Raw genomic sequence first — 8,044 nt, 5'->3', positions numbered from 1 at the left:
CCACCCGGAGCCAGTTTGGTCCGCGGCCGCAAGCGGCTGATCTCCATATCTGAAGACCGTTCCCCTATCCGCCACCCGGGGACGCGCTGGGTTGGGGGTGGTCGCCCCACTGAAAATCCCACACTGGGTTAAGAAAGATCAGCCTGTCCCAGAAACAAGGACTTATAGAGGGACATCTTCATGATCAAAGGGAAATAACCATTCTCACTCAGTCACTGCCACCAACTGAGAAGGTTATTTCCCTTTGACGGGGGTGTTTTTCCTACCTCGTAGGAATTTCTTGTTCTTCATTGCCGTCAGAACCTGTTTGTTTGTTTCTTGTCATAAAAAAAGATTCATAATTCGACCTCTTTTGATAAAAAAAAACACCAAACAAACTATGATATATATATATCGATGTATCATCAAGCTATTATGTACCCGATAGCAAGACTTTGCCTTACCGTAAGCGGACCTTGTAACTCAGTTGGAACAGCGGCATTGGAGTATGTACTTGTAATCCTCAGGTCACGGGTTCGAATCCAGATACGAGTTAGGTTAGCTCGATGTGCAGACTCAAAGATAGTATCCATGTCCCATCCCCGTGTCACTGCCGTTGCACGTGTAAGCCTGTGACTGAATGACAGTTGCGGTACACATGTACTTTTGCGCATCCGTTTGAACTCGTGAACTCTGTGCTATCGAGGATTCAAACCTGTACTATCGGGGATCCACTAAGGTTTCCGAGACTGTGTTTTGTCTGTATTGAAATGGTCTGGCGGAAGAGCCGATTCTTAAATGTGCATAGGTAAAATAATCGCTTTTTGGTACCCGACACCCCTCTGAGTTGAATTTGTTTTAACCTTGTGACGTCGTGGTCAAGGTTGTAGAGGTCGCACTGCGCCAGGTACATCAGCCAGGGCCCGAGCATTTTGAACTCAAAGCCATGACGTTCCCTACACAAGGCTTTGATAACGAACGGATAAGGGGTGTAACTCCTTAGTCATATTACAGTTGAAAATTCAAAGCGGGTCGGCTTCACTCAATTTCTTGGCATCAGAGGCTTGACATAAATTAGGAAAACAAATGGTTGGACCCATCATGAACCAACTAAAACGCTGTAGGGCAGAATTAATATTTTGATGGTATTTTTGAACGTTCTCAGCGTGCAGAAAGTGAGCGTCAAGTCCCTTTGTATCAACAACGAAAATCTTTGCATCTTTGAATTAATCGAATGTCAAGCCTCTGATGCCAAGAAATTGAGTGAAGCCGACCCGCTTTGAATTTTCAACTGTAATATGACTAAGGAGTTACGCCCCTTATCCGTTCGTTATCAAAGCCTTGTGTAGGGAACGTCATGGCTTTGAGTTCAAAATCGGGCCCGAGAGAAAAGATGCGGATGTTTTTGTCTGTGGGCTTGGCCGTGGTCATGGTCTTGCTGTGCATGGAGCAAACCCTTTGGGAGATGTAGGCGGTGCATTTGACGAACACGTGCTGCACTTGATACTCGTCGGCCAGGGCCATCGTCGCCGCGAGGTCATCGTCTGTGAAGACATCGTACAGAGTGAGTTTAAACGGTCTGCAACAGTTGATCATGCTCGTCCAAAACACAAATAATGTGCCCTCACAAAGTCCCTATCACTCTCTTTTAAACATTTTTTAATTATAAACTTGTATTTGCAGTGATGCAAAGCTAAGCAGCCGAGAAAAAAATACAGGTTTTAGTTTTATTTAATTATTTTTTAAATTTATTTGCGATAACTATATGCGTCTGGTACATAGCAAATACTGGTTCAAGGGAAGTAACTACCTCTACAGGTTCGATCGGTGTATCCTCTGCAGAAAACATATGATTGTCGACCTTAGTGGACAACCTTAGTGAACACGAACCAGTGACCTCATTGTATTGTGATTTTGGGTCTTTATTTCGAAGCTGGATTGTCTTTTTTTTCTCCATCATTACATTTAGTCAAGTTATGACTAAATGTTTTAACATAGAGGGGGGAATCGAGACGAGGGTCGTGGTGTATGTGTGTGTGTGTGTGTGTGTATGTGTGTGTGTGCGTGTGTACGTGCGTGCGTGTAGAGCGATTCAGACCAAACTACTGGACCGATCTTTATGAAATTTGACATGAGAGTTCCTGGGTATGATATCCCCATACGTTTTTTTCATTTTTTTGATAAATGTCTTTGATGACGTCATATCCGGCTTTTCGTGAAAGTTGAGGCGGCACTGTCACGCCCTCATTTTTTAACAAAATTGGTTGAAATTTTGGTCAAGTAATGTTCGACGAAGCCCGGACTTCGGTATTGCATTTCAGCTTGGTGGCTTAAAATTTAATTGATGACTTTGGTCATTAAAAATCTGAACATTGTTAAAAAAAAATTTTTTTTTATAAACTATCCAAATTTACGTTCATCTTATTCTCCATCATTTGCTGATTCCAAAAACATATAAATATGTTATATTTGGATTAAAAACAAGCTCTGAAAATTAAATATATAAAATTATTATCAAAATTAAATTTTCGAAATCAATTTAAAAACACTTTCATCTTATTCCTTGTCGGTTCCTGATTCCAAAAACATATAGATATGATATGTTTGGATTGAAAACACGCTCAGAAAGTTAAAACGAAGAGAGGTACAGAAAAGCGTGCTATCCTTCTCAGCGCAACTACTACCCCGCTCTTCTTGTTAATTTCACTGCCTTTGCCATGAGCGGTGGACTGACGATGCTACGAGTATACGGTCTTGCTGCGTTGCATTGCGTTCAGTTTCATTCTGTGAGTTCGACAGCTACTTGACTAAATGTTGTATTTTCGCCTTACGCGACTTGTTTGATAATTGTCATGTTTATGTTTGCGTGACCTACAGCATAGGAAGTATACAGGCTGTTCATTAATGATGTTCAAGTGGGGGAACGGTCTTATCCAGGCTATGTAAATTCCTGCCGCCAGATCTGAGATGTTGAGCCAAATCGGTCATCACGGGGTGAACACAAACGCGGCGAACTGAACGTCATCATCTTCTTCGTTCATGGTCTGAAACTCCCACGTTCACTCATGTTTTTGCCGCACAACTTGAACAACAGAGATCTTGAGTTCGCACTGGCCAGCTCATCACATTGACAGTTGGCCCGCCTAGTAAGGCGTCCGCCCCGTGATCGGGAGGTCGTGGGTTCGAACCCCGGCCGATACCTAAGACTTTAAAATTGGCAATCTAGTGGCTGCTCCGCCTGGCGTCTGGCATTATGGGGTTAGTGCTAGGACTGGTTGGTCCGGTGTCAGAATAATGTGAGACTGGGTGAGACATGAAGCCTGTGCTGCGACTCAAATTCTGTCTTGTGTGTGGCGCACGTTATATGTCAAAGCAGCACCGCCCTGATATGGCCCTTCGTGGTCGGCTGGGCGTTAAGCAAACAAACAAACAAAAAATCACACTGACAACCGTACGACCAGCGCACGGACGTACTTTCGTCTCTTTGCGAGTCTTTCAGTAATCGCCTTGGTGTGAGCTATTCTCGGAGTGGAACAGCCTATAGCTAGATTTACAGCGCAGCCCAACCCGCTGGACCGAGTTTCGATGTTGCGCCATCAGACCAATGTCAGCATGACCCGAACCACGGGAAGCAACTTCTTCTATTTTTGTCGATTATTGCCTGGTAGCGCCCGTGTGACGTTTTCATCTTTCGCCGTGTTGATGTTGGGCGCAAAGTAAGAATCCGGGACAGAGTTGGAATAATAGGGATTTCCCGAAACCTCATTTGATTTCCAACAAAGCGCCACATTTCCGGAAACGAGCGGCCTCGTTCTAGAAAAAGCAAGGTCTTATACAGGGGAAGTCTTGAATTGTGGGGGGGGGGGGGGGGGGGGTACACTGTGTAACAATTCTCTCAGTGACACTTAGCGCATGCAGCTAGCTATAGTTGCTGCTGTCTCGATCTATTTTGTACACAATGATTTTTTTCTCAGAGTAGAATGTTAGTTTGTTACAACAGGCTGAAATCATCTTTAATTTAAATCAACATTTTGCAACTATCAATCACATCAATATAGCGCACAGACTTGCACATCACGTTTCAAGAGCCTAGATTACCATGCAGTGACAAGAGCCTACTCAGTAGAGGGACGTAATGCTGTCTCAGTCCGTCTGCAGCCCAGAGAGACTGTGTGAGTTTAATATATAATCAGTTAAGACTGAGTAAAAAATTATTATAATAGATAGTTACCAGTGAAAAGTAATATCGGAACACTCTTGTTGTGTTATGGTTGTTGTAAAATGTAAGATCTGAAACGTTAAAAATTACGTAAAATTGGTGCGTTTTGGTCGAGTGGGATGGGTCGTTGAACTGTGTTGTTACAGCCCGCCGAAGTTATCAAAAGCGTTTTTGCTTTTCGTAATTCGGTTGGTTTGGCACGGTGCGTTATAAAAGGCATCTGCTTTTTCAAGACTAAGCATTGATCACTTTAAAACACAAGGATCCTCAGTCATAGGCCATCATGACTTGTATCATTTTACATCGCATTCTAAGAAAGAGCAGAATTCTCACTATGCGCGCGGTACATTTCTAGAATCGCGTAGCGCAAAATTGGAATTCCTACAATGGCGGCCATTGTTGGAATTCCAACAAAGGTCATTTCCGGAAAAGCGCCGATGACGAGATGGGTCGCAACATTGATATTTCGCTTCTCGGCCTCGTTGATCTAGTATAAACTCTACACTGAACCAAAAAACATCCTTCGATAGTACTGATGAGCGACCTTGTGTACCTTACATTCATGGGGCCAAATTTGTCCAACCAATTTGTTTTATTTAACTTAGAAATTTGATTCATCCTAAAATGATGTTTTCCTTCTTACTCAACCACCCGGCAATACACGTTTTCGAAGAATTCGATTTTGGGGGTAAAATCTATTAAATTTTACCACCAAATTTCTTCACATGCAAGAAACTGACATGCTTTTCGTCCATAAATAATTTCACTTCTTAATTTTACCACTGGGAAACAACGAAATCCCGCTCTGGCCTTTTTCTCGTTGACAAGCCGAATCTAAACATGGCGAATTCCCACTATTATAATAGGTGTTGGCTGTCTTTGTTTGAAACTGTAAACATCGGCAACATCATTTATTTAGCTTTTGTAATTTCTTCGTTCGTTTTGGGTGGATAGATACATATCGATCGGTGTGCCTTTTGCAAGGGAAACAACTCTAATAGCGAGTGCTGTGTTTCTAAGCACCGCCATTTTCAAAGCGCTTGGTGAAAATGTGTCGTTCCTTTTGTGTGTCATGAGCTTTAACAACAATGGATTTAAGCTCGAAATATCGGAATGTAAGACCGAAGAATATGCATTGCTCGAAAAATATTTGCAAATAGTATGTATGGAAACGAAAAAAAACGGGAAAGGTTTATTTCTGGGCAAAGAAAGTCGACCACAGGCGGTAGGTATCTCAGTCTCACTGCACCAACACGATTAAGTATCATAATAAAACTACAAGGTAGACTACGTCACTCAGCTTCGAGTCTTGCTCCACTTACTTCAGAAAAAAAAAAGCAAAAAATCTTTGACAATGTCGAGGACCTTTGTAACTTTAGAAATATCAGATAAATGGATGTTCTAACTACTAGGCAATCTATCTGTACGGTGTACTTTTTAATTTTATGTTTACTTTAGCTGCTTGTCCGCCGCATGTTTTTAAACTGTATTATATGCGACCAAATGTTTTTGTAGGCAGCATATCACTTTGTTTGGGTTCCTCAAAGTGGTTACAAGCCCGAGGAGATTGTAATTTGTAGTCCGATGCGCTCAGTCATTGGTTAATATTGAAAACCGGATATTCGATGAGCGTGTAGTATCTGTATTCGGTGCGGTAAGTCTTTCCGACAAACACCAGCAGCGTTTCGCAAACGAATGTTCGAACAAATGATGCTTAAAAACAACCTGCGGGGGACAGCAGCTGATAATTAAAGGTACATATATATTTAGTTACAAACAAGACTTGAACCTGAGTGACATAGCTTGTAGTTTTATTATGATAGTGTTGGTGCAGTAAGCAGTACCTATACCGCCTGTGAGTTGACTACGCGAAGTATTCACGACTTGCACAGTTGCAGGACCCCGTGACCCAGCATAATAAACAAACCCAAGGTGAAGGTTTGTTAGGGGACAATGAACTTCCGGTTAAAAACATGTGGACATTTTACTGCAACATGCAGTGGCTCACATCCAATCATCCATGAGAGGTGGCAGGACAAATGTCCTGGACAATGCAAAAGTGATAGGACATTTGTTCTGAACAAAAATAACTCGATAGGAAAAAAAAGTCCGCAACAATTTAATTAAACTTGACTAGTTTCGTGCAAAACATCAGTTGCTTCTTTGGGTCGTGCGACACCCACGGGAATGAAGTCGGCTAGCTTGAAACGCAGTCACGCGCGGGTGTGGGGGGGGGGGGGGGGGGGGGGGGGGCATAACGCCTTTCTTCGGCGCCGAAATTTCAGTTTCTAGAGCGACGGTTTCATCTGGCTCTGGCTGCTCAGAGGCCGGAAGAAGCTCAGTTTCAGTGGTATTAGCAGCTGCTGAGGGCAGAGATTTGAAGTACAAATGCTTCTGGCCTTTTTCTGGCACCAATTTTTGTTTTGGCAGAATGTTGCTTTTTCAGGGTGAAAAAAAGCGCTTAGAAAGGCAACTGTCAACCGGCTTGGCGCATTCAGAGTTGCGACCCTTGGAAGCTCTTCTCTATAATAATAAATAAATAAGTTTTCTATAGCGCGAATCCCATCTATTAGCTCCAGGCACATAGAGTCTCCCCAAGTTTCGTCTGCTTGGAAAGACACATCGCTTCGCAAAACATTGATAAAATAGCAAATCAAACCAATGTAAATTTGAAAGTACTGACAATGTCCAGCTCAAATGAAAGCAATAAATCCGACAATGACCACTTTGTGACAAAAACAATAGGACATATATATATGTCCTCTTGCATGAAAAAAATATCCGTGGATGTCCGATGAGGATGTGAGCCCCTGAACATGGATTGCTTCGCAGGGCTGATCTGTGATCAGCACACAGAAGCCCTGTTTGCCATAACCTAGCTGCAGCTGGAGGTACTCACTTTGCGAAAGGGACTAGTCACTAAATCCTGGGTAAAATGATCTCTATACTAACTCAGTGCTAAAAGGCGGAGCTGAAGAGGGTGCCACTGCCAATTGTATTTCACAAAATAAAAAAAATAAAAACCTGATGTGCAACTTATTGGAGTACATTACTTCACAGCATGACGTTAGGAATCTGGTGTTGCCAATTTGTGCAGAAAAAAGTGTCCACCAAAAGTAAGTATTTTCTGTAGGCGTTTTCCCTGTGTACAGGAAATCCACATGGGTGTCGGTACTTTACTTCTGTGCCGGTAACATCCTGTTTTGAATTGTGGTGGCATCATGGCCTTTTTTGTCTTTCTGACGTTGTTTTCCTGTTGCTTTTTCAGGTTCAGGTATGGCTTGACAACCTTTATGCGGGAAAGCCAGTTCCCCATTTTGAACGCAATGAACAAACTATTGATCTGCTGCACCAGCTGATGGAAAAGAACGTGGCCAGGGACAGTGACATTCAGCTCATCGTTCAGGATCTAAAACAGAAAGCCACAGAATACACTGCAGAAGGTATCAATTCTGTATGGAACTTGCTGGTTAATTCGTCCATCAACCAGGCTTCTTCAAGATTGTAAAAGTTTATGGCCTTTTCTCTGAAGATTTCTGTCATGGGAGAAAAAAAAATGCTTGTGTTTAATTTACAGACACGAATGTGTTTAAAATCAGTAGTTTACATTTACAATTGATATTATATATATATTTTTTTTAATCCATGGCATATCTAGTTGATTATTTGCTGATTAGTGTCTGTGAATTAAATGTTTTGCAGGGCAGCGTTTGGGTTGCATCTTGGCATCAATGAACCTGAAAACTGGGACTCTTTCACAGTCTGGGGTGACAAGTCTACAAACATTGACAAAACTGGCGTGGTTGTTAAAGGTCCGAGATGCAAGTGACACCAGGTGAGCAAACA

At 42.4% G+C, this 8,044-nt stretch overlaps 1 long non-coding RNA gene across 1 annotated transcript; it reads left to right on the top strand.

Moving 5' to 3' along the window:
* The first annotated feature begins 5,209 nt into the window (after nucleotides 1–5,209).
* Nucleotides 5,210–8,033, top strand: LOC138954622 (uncharacterized). The gene is made up of 3 exons (XR_011451909.1): nucleotides 5,210–5,313; nucleotides 7,467–7,641; nucleotides 7,901–8,033. It is a non-coding gene; the product is annotated as an uncharacterized lncRNA (long non-coding RNA).
* Nucleotides 8,034–8,044: the final 11 nt, after the last annotated feature.

Source organism: Littorina saxatilis, unplaced genomic scaffold, assembly GCF_037325665.1.
Source record: "Littorina saxatilis isolate snail1 unplaced genomic scaffold, US_GU_Lsax_2.0 scaffold_2603, whole genome shotgun sequence".
Classification (NCBI taxonomy): domain Eukaryota; kingdom Metazoa; phylum Mollusca; class Gastropoda; order Littorinimorpha; family Littorinidae; genus Littorina; species Littorina saxatilis.
The sequence above is the reverse complement of the archived record's forward strand: the minus strand, read 5'-3'. Positions and strand labels throughout refer to the sequence as shown.